The following is a 13348-nucleotide window of genomic DNA, read 5'->3' as shown; positions in this document are numbered from 1 at the left end:
CCATTCACATAACCTGATAGTCTGTAAACAAGAATTTCTGAGGAAAATTACTACAAACTATACCTCATGTGGGAGATGCACATGCTTAGTAGCATATTGAAGACTCCAGGATTTTTCTAGTTATGAAGCCAGTTTGATTTTTATAACCTAAAATTTCTCAAACTTATTTGATTGTGTGTGTGTGTGTGTGTGTGTGTGTGCGCGCGCGCACGCGCGCGCGCACGCGCGTGCTTGCATTCAATATACATTAACATCCTGTGGAACTTATATTGCCTAGAAGAATAAGCTTTGGGAAATAATTGTTCAATCTCTTCATTCTGGGGGAAACTGAGACCTAGGAAGATTTATTCACTCGGCAGGTCACACAGCTCCTTATAGTGCTGTGGACCATCTTTCCCAATTCCCATATAACCACTTTTTTGGGGGGCGAGGGGGGGGCGGTGATCTCATTGATCCATATGTGATGTGCAATTAACAGTGCTATAATTATCCTTTTTTATGTTTTAAAATCTTTATTGTTGAAAGTATTACATAGTCCCTCCCTTCCCCCCACCCAACCTCCCCTGCCTTCCCTCTGAGGTTCAACAGTCTGTTCCATGCTTTTATGTCTCTTGATCTATTTTGTTCATCAGTTTATTTTGTTCAGTAGATTCCACATATGAGTGAGATCATGTGATACTTGTCTATCTCTGACTTGCTTAGTCTTTTCCCCTCGTTCATATAAACTTCCCTTTCACAGATAAAGTTTTCACTCACATAGAAGACTGGATGCAGGGATGAGCAACTTCATCCTAAGTACACAGCCTTTGGCTTGATTCCACAGTGCTTAGTGCTAAGGATCCTGGAGTCTCCATCATCTCCATTTTGGTTCTTTCCCCGATTTGTCCTCTTCCAACTACCCCCTGTATTCTGCATGTGACCATAGTTGTGGGATGACTACCTCTTTCATTGCTGACATTGATGATTCACGCCTTGCATAACCCCTTTGTGAATTACTAGAACCCTATGCCAGTGGTTGGCAAACTCATTAGTCAACAGAACCAAATATCAACAGTACAACGATTGCCATTTCTTTCGAGAGCCAAATTTTTTAAACTTAAACTATATAGGTAGGTACATTGTTATTAACTTAATTAGGGCACTCCTAAGGCTTAGGAAGAGCCACACTCAAGGGGCCAAAGAGCCGCATGTGGCTCACGAGCCGCAGTTTGCCGACCACGGCCTATGCCTTCTTTAACCTCCTGTGCCTCTTTGTCTTTTTGTTACTTACATGATGCTTCAAACTAAGAGAGAAAAGGAGCACAGTAAGGCAAATTAGACATAAAAGGGTGTTTAGTGTCAACTCAGCAACTATGCCCTTAAGAACTTTTATTTTGGGGGGAAAGAGGGCAAGGTTATATGTTAAAATGAATGAAAGACATGTAAAAATAATTAATGGGGGGAGCATGAAAAGAGAAGTAAACTGAGGCAGAAACTCTGCTCTATTCTAGTCTCTACCCCTAATTAGGTGTGTAAGTTTGTTCAAGACCCGTAACTTCTTTGGTCTTGTAAAACAAACAAATTGGACTAAATGCCCTCTGACTTCCCGTCTAGCTCTAACTTTCTATGAGTCTATGATCTGTGAGTGTTAATTAGCCATGACCTGATTACTATGGATAATCAGGATTTGGCTGCCCTTGTTCAAACTGACAGCATCCTGATGGAATGGTCTGGAAAAAGAAAAGTGGAATCTGTGTTCATGTTCTCTCAGCCTTCCAAGCGACACATTTTGATATTTCATTTAATATTATACAATTAAAATCACCTTAATGTTTATGATGGACAATTTTAAGGCCTTTATTTCATAAGACATCATCTTCCTCATTTTTCTAGTGTTCTGGCCTAGAGGGACAAATATGGTACTTGAAAGAACATTGTTGTGCTGGCGAAATCACATAGCAACAAAAACTGGCCTTGCAGAGACTTCTTTGCAGACCTCGCCCATAATGCCAAATGCAATAAAGGACATGGACTGTTTCCATGGGGAAGATGTTGTAGAAGGATACAACCCCATTAGAATGTATACATAATCATAATTCTATTTAAGTTAGTGACATCTTATACTGCATAGTATTTTTTCTTTTTTGGAAAAAACTACACTGACAAATTAGTCAAGTAATCCTCCCTGGAGATTAAAACAAAAACACAGGCCCTCTGGACCATGTCAGGGTTCTTACAATTGGGGAAGTTCATCAAACCAGTTGGCTGTGGGACAGGTTTAGTATAGCAGTTGGATGCTCATTTCCGTAACTGAACTCATGCTAGATTCTGTAACATCCATCAAGGAGGTTCTTGGCTTATTCTCTGTCCAGATATTTCTTATCTCTGAGGTCCTAGGGTGACGCTCATCACCTCCTTTTTTTCCCATGGGAGCTTCTCGAAGTGCTTGTCCAAAGCTATTCAGTCTGTGACCGGGCAGGCCAGTGGTGAGAGGGTGGTGCTTGAAGGGACCTGGAATCACACAGAGTAAGGCTAGCATCTCACTTTAGCCTCCTTACTCTACAGCTAGTTCTCCCAGCTTCTGGATGAAAGCAACTAATTAGGAGAGAAAGAGAGTCTCACATGAATAGGCACTTGTTTTCACTGAGAATGCTAAACTGGAAATGCTGGCCCATGCTGTTTTGTATCAGCAGATGCTTTAAGAATGCAGTGAAAACATCTTATAAAGTGAAAACCTATCATTCGTAAAGCTGCAAAGAGAGAGCTTTGTTTGCCCACACAGCATTTCTCAATGGAACCCCCGAGGCCATGAGTTTTTCAGGGCAAGTTTCAACTCTGCTGGGCGCACATGCATTGTGCTAAGGAGAAAAGGCCCAAAGAAGCAGGGCTACTCTTGTGAATCTTGTAAAGACTGCGTGAGTTTAAGTTCTCTGTCTGTCTGTCTTTGAACTAATGCCAAATTATAATTACCTGTGATCAAAAAGAGTGTAGACAAATTAAAATGGAATCCACATAATCTCTTCTTGACTTTGCAAGTGCCACCCTCACCTTCACTTGTCTAGTTCTTTGTAGCAGAGTAGCTTGCAAGTAGCAACAGTGTCACATCTGAGTTTTTGGATGAGGTTCTAGCCAACAGGAAACATGGTCTAAATTTATATAATAAGAATAGGTCTGGGTATCCAATCCAAATATAATCAAATTGAATGGATATGGCCTTTTTTAAAGGAAGAAATTTCACAAAGGTCTGATAATACCCACATTGAAACGTTCTTGATTGACTAAGAAAAATAGGCTGTAGACTACGTAGATTTGGATCTTTTTAATGCAGCATTCACTATTCTTATGCATTTCAATACTACATTTTCTTTTGAAATGTAAAGAAAAAATTTATTGAAGGTTTGAAAAACAATTCCTAAAAGATTGGCTTTACCAGAAAACTAGCTCTGCAATGCATTGCGTCAGTCATGTTAATACATGCATTAGATACGGTTATAAAAATCATAAACAAGCCACCACTCCTCCACAATCTGAGCAGAGATAAAATACCTATGAAATAATGTGGATGACCGGCAAAGGATATGCTCTTTACTTTAAGTGCCAATTAAAAAAAAAAAAGGAACACAAATGGATGAGTATGATCAGTTATGTACACTGAATCAAACCTTTGGCACTAGGAGTCAGAGCATTTTGTCCCATAGCATTAACAAATATTATAAAAGTGTGTAGTGTCAAAGGAATAGGGCCACTAGCATTCAAAAGCAGCTTTGTCAACGAGGCAATAGAACACAGTAAGTATCTCTCTCTGTTGTCCATGAATGCATTGGTAGCAACATTGAAAAGAAAAAGCAAAGGAGCTGTACCCCCTTTTATTACCTGTTTAGAAAATCAAACAGAAAACAGACATCAAGTCCTTTATGCACTTCATTTGTATAAGAGAAGGGCTAAAACAGAAATGTGTTACAGAGATCCAAACTTAAGTGTGAGTAAGCGCCTCTCACAGCTTCCCAGGGGTGCTCTGGAGGGGCCGCTTCATAATCCCTGGCACCAAAGTTGCAGAATTCTTTGCCAGCTATTTTAGGAAATCATTAAGATAATTCAGTGATAAAGCAAGACTCTTCTAGCCCAGAGGTGTATAGGCCTATATCACTCCATTGTGTACAGATAATCCCAGTAGATGTGGCGCTCCATACACCTAGGACAGGGTGCACCAGGGTGGTCGCCAAGGATTTCAGAATACTGCCATCTCTCAAATTTGTAGAGCAGCCGAGTGCCCAACCTTGCATTGCAGTACTGCTTTATCCCTGCTACAACTTCATTAACAGCATACTTTTTATTGTCTGCCTTTCCTTCCAGATTTCTTATACTTTGCATAATCCTCCAGAATGAAATCCACTTTCTTCTTGGCAGGAAGATAAAAGAGCTGTTTCTGTCAGGTGATTAAGTCCCAGCCATCAGCAAGCCATGGTTTTAGTTCTTCAGAAGCCTTTAACTTTAACTCTGTTCATGAATGTCTCCTCGTTATCAACAGTAGGATCCACTCGAGCTCTGTTCTTGAGAGGAGGCTGAGGTGTCTCACAGGCACTGCCACCAGCTCCATTTCCAGGAGTTTTTTGTTTGTTCTTGTTTTGTTTTCACTTCAACATTTTGCTGTTGCAGACCAGATGCTTCTTTCCTGGGTAGCCCCTCTCAGCCTCCCCTCTACACATTGTTCCTGACGGGCTCTTTGAAGTTCTTGCTGTTTCTGCAGACTGGTGTCCAAGTATTGGAGTACTCTGCAGTTGCAGTTTAAATTCACCAGTAGTTATCCATGAATGCATTGGGATGTGCAAGTGGGTGAGGGGGTACATTTTGTTGTTGTACCTGAAAGTGGTATAGAATTATTAAAAGTTTGGAGCCGTAATTAATTGATAGACAGTATTCAACCTAGCAGCCTTTTCACAACCCACCATCAATTTCATAAAATGACTTAAGAGGAAGTCTCATGAAAGACTCTTCTTAATTAGCTACATAGATGCTAGAAGTTTAGGGCTTGTTGAACATGAAAAAAATATTTTGGACAAATTTCTATCCCTCACTTAATTTGTAGTTTATTGGAAGAAATAAATTCCCATTATTATTGTTTCTCCCTTACATTCTTAGCTGTTTATTCCTGTGCTTTGTACCTTTGTCTCTGTTCTCGCTTTCTCTTTTTTAATTGCAAGAGGTCAGGGATTCTGGAGATGTGTGGTGATTAGAGGGGCTCTGGTGCTCCAGAAAGCATGGCTAAGAATCACTTGGAAACAGTTGTTCCCTCCTACACAGTAGGTCACCCGGAAAGAATTTGGACCCAGGGCACATTAGCTTGGGGCACAGTTGACTGCTGTGCTCACTTGGGTCACATGGTTGGCCAATTTGGGGACATTTCTGAAGCATGGTGGCGCCTCAGGCAATCAATCGTCCTTCTGCCTTCTTTCAGTTACTTCACTTAGAATTCATGTGTTTCCTCCTTCCTGAGGATAAATTTAAGGCATAGTCAGGTGGTCTCTTGACCAAGTCTTTAAAATTCAAAGGGTATGGATAAAAGGATGCCTTTGTCTCAGAACGTGGAGTCCTGGGACAAACAGATCCATGATAATAACATTAAAAAATACATTTGAAGTTTATACTGGACAATCTTTTTGCCCCCCTTTACTAAAAACATGTAGCCAGTTCTTAGGCACGGTGAAGCCCAGGCCCCTCAGAATCCTGAGCTGTCGGCAGTGTGGTACCACTCTTGCAATTGCACGGTGCCCACATTCCTCTGACATGTCTGTGGGAGTGATTTATAGTTACACTTGCTACCACTTCCCCTGCCCATAAAACCAAAGAGCAGAGAGAGTGACAGATTGATATCATATTGTCTTTCATGAGCAGTTTCACATTTCACTGCTCTGTGCAAATTAATTTGGTTTATGAAAGGAGTAGAGAGTGATCTTGAAGAGAGGAGGAGGAACAGGGGCAAGGGAGGAGGTTGTGCTATTCCCTACACACAGCCACTCAAGACAGACGATGAGCCCTGGCTTCCAGATGACTTTTCTGTATTCATTAATGCTTTACTTTCCTCTTTCCCTAAAGACTACTTACAGTTACTCAGCTTTCCTTGAATTGTGTTCTCCTCATTGGTGCCTGAGGGCTCTGTTTCTTTGAATGTTTTCCACAGGCATCTGTTGTTTGTTTCTAACCTGGATCTGATGACAGTTGGCTATAGAGTGTCTAGTTCTCAGCTCTCAGGCATCTCATGGTTGATGTTGGCTTATCCACAATCATTCAATTTTCTTCAATTCACATCGATTCTGGGTTGGTCAGGGGATCCTGAAGAATGAACTAGTGCTGAGAACTGGGGCCCAGAGAATGCTGAAGGTAGGGAAGGCATAAGACTAGGGAGATGTAAAAATTTTCTGAAGAATTCAGGCCACTAGGGTACTAAAATCAAGATCCTCAGTTCAAGGGATGAAGCTTAAAGATAGATGATTTCCTGGGACTCCCTTCCTTTGGACTGTTTTTGAAGCAGACACAACTCCAGCTGGGACATCCTAAGTCAGAAGCTTTTAAAGGCCCAAATTTGAGCCAGACATTCACGTTGTCTCTTTCGCAGGAGAAATACTGGTGGAATTGTGGCAGTGGCCGTATTTTCCATGGTGACTACAGAGCTTTAGCTCAAACATGAAGAGTCTCCAAGGTAAATGGAAATAGGCTCTTCATGTTTACTGAAAAGCTACCAGTTTACACAAAGCCACTTAGATAGACCCCAAACCCCAGTTTCCCTTTTGATCTTATTTTGGTATGTTTACTCATAGCTGATGGTTAAGGCGCAATCTGAGTCTGGTTGCATATGAGCAGGATAAGTTAACCCAACCCATCACTCTCATAATATGTACCAGTTGACTTGTGGGTAGGAGAGATTAAAACTTAGTTTTTGATTAACTTTGTTTAACAAACTTAAGTGAAGACAATGCCCCTCTCATCTACCTCTCAACTATAAAGTGAAAAGGGTAGCAGCAATGATAATTGCATTCTCTAAAATGATGCCTTCTCATGTGTTCATTTTTCAGAGTGAAGTACAAAAATATGTTCCCTTAAGCCTCCCTTGCTAAAAATAACAGCAAGAAAATTGACCTTTTTGCCTTTAAATGAGGCTGAGGAATTCTTTCTATCTTAGGTCAAGGTTGAATTTTCATAACTGTCTATCGATACTATCTTCCCAATCATTATGTGACAAGCATTATTTTAGAAACCAAGAGCTTATACTCAAGCTAGACACATTGAATTGTAATTTGTTTTAATATCCAAAACTAAAAATAAATTTTCAGTGGGCAAAACCCCAGATGTGTTTTGTCAGTCTCTTTTTCACTTAATGTCTAAAACTTTATGTTTTTAAGGAAAATGTTATCCATGTGTTTCTCATTTATTTACACTTAACTCATCAGTATGTTTAGTATGAGTTATTTGATGTCCAAGAAGCCTTTTTAACTATTTTATGTGCTTATTTTATACACCTATGAAATGGGAAGTTACTTATGCCAAGAAGGCAAACTATGCAAAGCCTATTACCATCATTGTCAACAAATATTTATCCTTAAAATGTCAAGATTGATTTAAAAATCTGAAGAAGAAATTTCTGAGAATTTCTAGAAAAATCAACATAACTTAGAACTCTTTCCTAATATCATTGGTGGGCTCACCTCACTAGAAGCAAGCATCTTTTCAAATGTGATTGTCTCAGTCAGCTTGGGTTGCCATACATACCAAAAGACTTCAGACTGGGTGGTTGAAACAACAAATTTATTCCTCTCAGCTCTGGAGGCTGGAATGTCCAAGATCAAGGTATGGCAGGATTGGTCTCTGATGAGGACCTTTCCTGGCCTGCAGATAACTGTCTTCTTACTGTGTCCTTACAGTGTGGCGCTTACAGTGAAAGCTCTCTGGCATCACTTCTTATAAGGAGACTAATCCCACCACCTTTATGACCTTATTTAACCTTAAGTACCCCAGAAAGTCACTATCTCCAAATACAGTTACTTTGGGGGTTGGAGCTTCAACATATCAATTACAGGGGGGAGGCGGAGGGCAGTACACAAATATTCAATCCATAACAGTGGTCAATGGTTAGGAAGGAAGGAAGGAAGGAAGGAAGGAAGGAAGGAAGGAAGGAAGGAAGGAAGGAAGGAACCTTCTCAGGCATATAATGAAGGAGTTTCATATCTGGTTATTTCACCAAGAAAATTGTTTTCTCAGCTGGTGCCGCCTCACTTGTACCCTCTTAGCCTTCAGTGTTATAGAGCAACAGAAAAACTGTTGAAAGTATTTATTTTACTCACGTTCATGTAGTGAAGATTTGTCTTTTTATTAAATACATTTTCTGAGTGGACACTCTGCCCTGGGCACTCTGGAAAGTCCTATGAATAGGACGATGGGTAATGTATACTTGTTGGGATGCTCAGGCTGGTAGGGAAATTGGACAGTGTAGTAGATGTTATTGAGGTCCCTCCCGTTGTTGCCTTGGCCCATCTCAATTGACCCACATGCAAATACAACCTGGAAGTGCAGTGAAGTTAATGTTTCCACGGAGCCACACTGGATTAATAGTGATGGGTAAATGAGTTCTCACTCCATCTAGTGTGATGATTCTGAGATATATTTCTCAGAGAGATTTCAGGGCATTGCCCATAGCAGCTGCCTACTCATTAACATACCCCTATTCCAGTGGTCGGCAAACTCATTAGTCAACAGAGCCAAATATCAACAGTACAATGATTGAAATTTCTTTTGAGAGCCAAATTTTTTAAACTTAAACTAAATAGGTAGGTACATTGTTATTAACTTAATTAGGGTACTCCTAAGCTGGCCTTTGCTAAAAATGTCCTCAATCTGATTGAGGTACGTTAGCTGAGGTTGACCCCTTCCAAATCTCCCATCCACACTCGTCTTGTATACTTGTTTCATCTATCTCCTTTCGTTCATCCTCTCTATATGTCCAAACCATCTCAACATACCTTCCTCAATCCTCAACACTACATCTTCTTTCACCCCACAACGTTCCCTGTACATGTGCACCAGCACGTGGTATTTTGTGGAAGAGCCACACTCAAGAGGCCAATGAGCTGAACCACTGCCTTATTCTATCTCTTCCCTTCCTTATCTTAATTCTCTTCTTCTGTGCTTCCTGAGATCATCCACCAGATAAACCACTTGCTCCCAGGTCCTTGTCTCATCATTTCTTTTGAGGACAAACCTAAACTAAAACACACAGAAAACCAGGAGTTGCAGTATAGTGATATGATCTGTAGCAGACATATACACAGTAGAAAGAGGCAGTATCAGAACACAGACCAGTTATTTCTTTTGGTAGAGATCTGTGGGAATTACTAGCTCAGAGTCAACAAGTCCACATTCCCCCTTCAGTATAAGCCTTACAAAGGTAGGGGTACCATTTATTCCGTATTCTATCCCTAGAGTCTAGCACAGGTGTGGCACAAAAGAGTTTACCGCTACTTGTTGACTCAGTAATCCTTCTTTGACAGAGGGTAAACTAAGGGGTTTAGAGGTGTTGAATCACCCTTGTTCTAATGTCCAGTTCAGGGCTTGTCCTGCAACACAACTTTAAAAAGAAAGGATTAACTAGAAAGATTATGGGGATTAGGAAATGGGGTAGTGTGTACTAAGGCTGAGTTCTAAGCAATTATGGTACACTTGGGAAAACAAAAGTCATTTTGATATGGTTGGATTGCAGAAGGTGAATGTTTCCTGGAAAAACAAAGATGAAGGACAATAAATAGGTCAAACAGGAAGACATGGTAGACCATGCTAAGGCACTTAAGGTCTTGCTGAGAAATGAGTGATGGAGGTAGAGCATCATGGAAGAAATTTCATTGGGCACAATATCTGATTAGAAAGAAATTCTGGAAACACAGTTCTAGGTTTTCTTTTCTGCAGTGAGGAAGGTGAATGGGGTTGTGCAAGATTGGAGATACCAGGATGGAGCCCAAATATGTGTAGGACAGTGAATTAACAGCATGGTGAGATGTGTAGGTTGAGATCGAAAATATAATCAAGGACCATGTCCTGGCATGGGCAACTGGGTAATGCCAATTCTTGAGACAGAGCAGGTAAGAAGATGGGAGAGCTGATAGATCTTGAAGTATTCATGGAGCCTCCAGGTGAGACTATCTGGCTTCTAGAAAAGAAGATCTTGGTTGAAAATATAGGTCTGGAGAGGCAGCAGCACATGGGAGATGATTTGAAGTCATGAGATTTAATGGACAAAAAAATTAAACACTTAAACAGTGCTTCCTACATGCCATGAGTACTTATAAATATTAACTCAAACTATTAATTATATCTAATATTAATGACTTAATATTAAGTATTAAGTAGTTCTGCTTAACTATTTATAACTATACTTCAAGGTTAAATCACTAAATATTAACTCAGTATCTAACTCTACCTTATGAGGTAGATAATGTTATTCCACTTTGTAGGTGAAAAAACTTAGGCACAAACAAGCTACTGGTAAATAACTTCCTCAAAGACACACAGCTAGTGGGTAATTGAGCTGGGATCAACCAGTGTAGTGAAATGAGAAAGAAAAGACAAGTGTCATAACTCTAGGGCAGGAGTGGGGAACCTTTTTTCTGCCAAGGGCTATGTGGATATTTATAGTATCATTTGTGGGCCACACAAAATTATCACCTTAAAAATCAGCCTGCTATATTTGGTCAAACATTAACTCACCCCTAATGCTGTGGCAGGGCCAGACCAAATGATTTTGCAGGCCTTATACAGCTCAAGGGCCAGATGTTCCCCACCCTGCTCTAGGGAATGAAATAGGAACTTGAGATCAATTAAGACCAATAAAGAGCATCAAGATAGCTAAGAGAAATACCAGGGAAAAGGTGGAATTTTAGGAGCTTGAAAAGGAGAAGGCTTTACTTGGGTCAAATGCCACTGAGCGGTCAAGTTACAAGAAGGCTAAGAAATATTCATTGTTTTTCACATTTAAAAATGTCACTAGTGATAGCAGTTTTAATGAAATGATGCATGTTAGTCATTCAACTCAATTACTCTCCCTAGAGGAATCAATTCTAGAGAATGAGTTTGCCCTGACAAGTTTGTGCTGCAGATATTGAAGGAGGAAATTTAAAAAGAGCCAAACTTTCGACCTACCCTGATACCAGAATGGGCAAGTCTTAGGTAGCAATAATGCTAAAAGATGAAGGAAGGAAGGAGGAAGGAAAAACTCGACTGAAAAACACAATAAAATATGAAAATTCAAGAAGGTTCCCCCATAATGAATGTTCTCAAAATTAAGATTTTGAAGACCCATTTTTTTGCGTTTGATGTTGCTCATATGTGAAGAAATAAAAGTGTTACATCAGACTCTGGAACTCAAACTATCAAGAATACAAAGAAGATTCATGTTAAATCCCTTGCTGATGGATATTGGCAGCCTGCGAGAAACATGTGGGAGAAAGTTTTCAAGTTTCGAGTACAAGTGGAATGACTTTTGCACATGTCATTTGTCAAGCATGTCCAAAGACAGTGGTGAAGGCTGAGGGGACTGTGGGAGTTGGATCGGTGTAGGCAGGCCTAACGAGGTGGAGACAATTCTTTCCTCGGATCATGTTTTAAGGTAAGTCAAAAGTGTTTGGATGTAAGCTGCTGTGGTCAAGTTTGTCTGTAAGGGACTTTTGCTGATATCTACAGTGAATTCATTAGTTGTCAATGATAATTGAATCAATTTGGAGTGTTTGCCTGGAAGAGAATCTCTACTTTCATTCTGAGTTGCCAGATTTTAAAAAACGCAGCTTTACATCGGTCAGCTGAAATTGGCTTATGAATTGCTGGAAATCCCTAGGTGGATTTCCATCAATTCAAAACATCACAGACAATCCTGTATTTGCAGTGGGCTTTGAGTTATTCATGAAATCCTATTGAACATCTTTTTTGCATTAATTTAGTGATATTTCTCACTGACGTCAAGGTGATGAAAAATAACACTAAACCTTACTTGGCTGACTGTGGAGAACTTGGAACCCCACCAGGCGTGCTGCAGGCAATTTCTGGAAGGCAGGCAGCGGGACCGGCATGCCTCAGAAACTGCCTCAGTGAGGAGGCGTAGAGAAGAACGAGTCTACAGTTATGGGAATAAAATGCAAAAGTATGTGACTGCTGCCGGCAGTTTCTGAAAACTTATAAAAATTATGAAAAACATGCACCAATGGCAGAGGCAAGCAGAAGGAAGTACACTTTAAAAAAGAAAAATCAGCACTTTACTGAATTACCAAAAAATTCTTTAGGGTTGCTATTTCCAGGAACTTTTTAAATGACTTTATCAATATTATTGCATTTGTTATTTCTTTTAAAAATATATTGTTTTATTGGTTTCAGAGAGGAAGGGAGAGGGAGAGAGACAGCTAGAAACATCAATGATGAGAGAGAACCATTGATCGGCTGCCTTCTGCACGCCCCACAATGGGGATCAAGTCTGCAACCTAGGCATATGCCCTGACCAGGAATCCAACCGTGGCTCAATCAGGCTCATTTAATATTCTTGACAACACTTATGAGGTAGCAAAACTGTGATTACCCTCATTTTGCAGACAGTGGAGGTATGGCACAGAGAGGTTAGGTAGCTTGCTGATGGTCACACAGCTGGTACTGAGCTGGGATTTAAACATAGGGAGTCTGGCTGAGAGTACCTGCTTGTCACTATGGTGCCTGCTCCCTCTCATACAGGAAAGCAAAGGAAACAGCTTTTCCTTTCAAGAGTCTAAACCTATTTTCTTTCATAACATTCTGAGTGACTTTCACATACGGTAGCTTCGCCTTGACTGCAGCTTTACGACATTGTGCCTTATAAAACTGTTTCTTCACCATCCACGATGTCATACCGGCACTGTTACAGGAAGCAGAGACATGATGTTGATGCTCCTACATAGCAGGAGTAGGGGCCTTCCTTCCCTGTGCAGTTGAGATCTTGACTGTAGCACATGTGGTAAGATTATAAATAGGAATAATTTCCCCTGCAAAAACTGTGAACACAGACATTTATGGACCATTTATGGACTACATCGTTCTACCAGATTGCCTTCAGAGGGTCGGAAGCGTTAAGAAATGGTGAACAGCAGAAATTGAGAGGGGAGAAATGAAAATAGCTTCTGCACAGCATTTTTCTCTTGACATTTTTTCAAGCAATCACTACATTTGCATCCGTTCTATTGATTATTTTGAACAAGATTTGTGTTTCTGATGTAAAGACTCCTGGTTACTGGGTTTCTGTTTCACACACACACATCTGGCCGTCTGATGGGCACATGGCTTAGAAACTCGGGTCTTCCTGTGTTATCATGAA

General features: G+C 40.4%; 1 protein-coding gene and 1 pseudogene across 2 annotated transcripts in view; one reads left to right on the top strand and one right to left on the bottom strand.

Moving 5' to 3' along the window:
• ADAMTSL1 (ADAMTS like 1) overlaps positions 1-13348 on the top strand; it is a gene marked incomplete at both ends in the record, with an annotated part of 891527 nt that overhangs the window by 175368 nt on the left and 702811 nt on the right. The window lies entirely within an intron of this gene.
• Positions 3921-12885, bottom strand: LOC308528394 (mortality factor 4-like protein 1; annotated as a pseudogene). Its single transcript has 2 exons — positions 12812-12885; positions 3921-4751 (listed from the first exon to the last, which is right to left on the bottom strand). The product of its transcript is annotated as a mortality factor 4-like protein 1 (transcript).

This window comes from Myotis nattereri, assembly GCF_964212035.1.
Source record: "Myotis nattereri genome assembly, chromosome: 12".
NCBI lineage: Eukaryota > Metazoa > Chordata > Mammalia > Chiroptera > Vespertilionidae > Myotis > Myotis nattereri.
Note: the sequence above shows the minus strand (reverse complement) of the source record. Positions and strands in the feature narration are given on the sequence as shown.